Source organism: Anastrepha obliqua, unplaced genomic scaffold (assembly GCF_027943255.1).
Source record: "Anastrepha obliqua isolate idAnaObli1 unplaced genomic scaffold, idAnaObli1_1.0 ptg000373l, whole genome shotgun sequence".
NCBI classification, from domain to species: domain Eukaryota; kingdom Metazoa; phylum Arthropoda; class Insecta; order Diptera; family Tephritidae; genus Anastrepha; species Anastrepha obliqua.
The window spans coordinates 8,098-10,000 of record NW_026562353.1 but is presented as its reverse complement, the minus strand read 5'-3'; positions in this window follow the sequence as shown (position 1 = coordinate 10,000).

The window sequence follows — 1,903 nt, the reverse complement described above, 5'->3', positions numbered from 1 at the left end:
TTAGAATATAGATTCTTCATATATGTATATATATTCGAAAATTTTTTCTATTTAAACTAACGTATGGAAAACCAGGCATAAAATCACAATATTACCAGTTTAATATGGCTTAAATTCGAGTTTCATATAGTTATGATTCGATTTATATGCTTCAATATCATTGGTTAGTTAACTTTTGATATTTTCATATTATATTTCACATGCCTTCACCGTGAGTGTTTTTTGCCATGCACACCTCACATTGTCAAAAATGTATGGGAAAAAATTCATTTCAATACATTTCAGTTTGATTTGAAATGTCTTTATTATATATTTTAGTGCCAATATGCCAAGGTTATATTCCATAACATGTTAGTATTAGAATATAGATTCTTCATATATGTATAGATATTCGAAAATTTTTTCTATTTAAACTAACGTATGGAAAACCAGGCATAAAATCACAATATTACCAGTTTAATATGGCTTAAATTCGAGTTTCATATAGTTATGATTCGATTTATATGCTTCAATATCATTGGTTAGTTAACTTTTGATATTTTCATATTATTTCACATGCCTTCACCGTGAGTGTTTTTTGCCATGCACACCTCACATTGTCAAAAATGTATGGGAAAAATTCATTTCAATACATTTCAGTTTGATTTGAAATGTCTTTATTATATATTTTAATGGCAATATGCCAAGGTTATATTCCATAAAATGTTAGTATAGAATATAGATTCTTCATATATGTATATATATTCGAGAATTTTTTTCTATTTAAACTAACGTATGGAAAACCAGGCATAAAATCACAATATTACCAGTTTAATATGGCTCAAATTCGAGTTTCATATAGTTATGATTCAGTTTATATGCTTCAATATCATTGGTTAGTTAACTTTTGATATTTTCATATTATATCACATGCCTTCACCGTGAGTGTTTTTTGCCATGCACACCTCACATTGTCAAAAATGTATGGGAAAAATTCATTTCAATACATTTCAGTTTGATTTGAAATGTCTTTATTATATATTTTAGTGCCAATATGCCAAGGTTATATTCCATAACTCTTTATTTAAACTAACGTATGGAAAACCAGGCATAAAATCACAATATTACCAGTTTAATATGGCTTAAATTCGAGTTTCATATAGTTATGATTCGATTTATATGCTTCAATATCATTGGTTAGTTAACTTTTGATATTTTCATATTATATTTCACATGCCTTCACCGTGAGTGTTTTTTGCCATGCACACCTCACATTGTCAAAAATGTATGGGAAAAATTCATTTCAATACATTTCAGTTTGATTTGAAATGTCTTTATTATATATTTTAATGGCAATATGCCAAGGTTATATTCCATAACTCTTTATTTAAACTAACGTATGGAAAACCAGGCACAAAATCACAATATTACCAGTTTAATATGGCTTAAATTCGAGTTTCATATAGTTATGATTCGATTTATATGCTTCAATATCATTGGTTAGTTAACTTTTGATATTTTCATATTATATCACATGCCTTCACCGTGAGTGTTTTTTGCCATGCACACCTCACATTGTCAAAAATGTATGGGAAAAATTCATTTCAATACATTTCAGTTTGATTTGAAATGTCTTTATTATATATTTTAATGGCAATATGCCAAGGTTATATTCCATAAAATGTTAGTATAGAATATAGATTCTTCATATTGTATATATATTCGAGAATTTTTTTCTATTTAAACTAACGTATGGAAAACCAGGCATAAAATCACAATATTACCAGTTTAATATGGCTCAAATTCGAGTTTCATATAGTTATGATTCGATTTATATGCTTCAATATCATTGGTTAGTTAACTTTTGATATTTTCATATTATATCACATGCCTTCACCGTGAGTGTTTTTTGCCATGCACACCT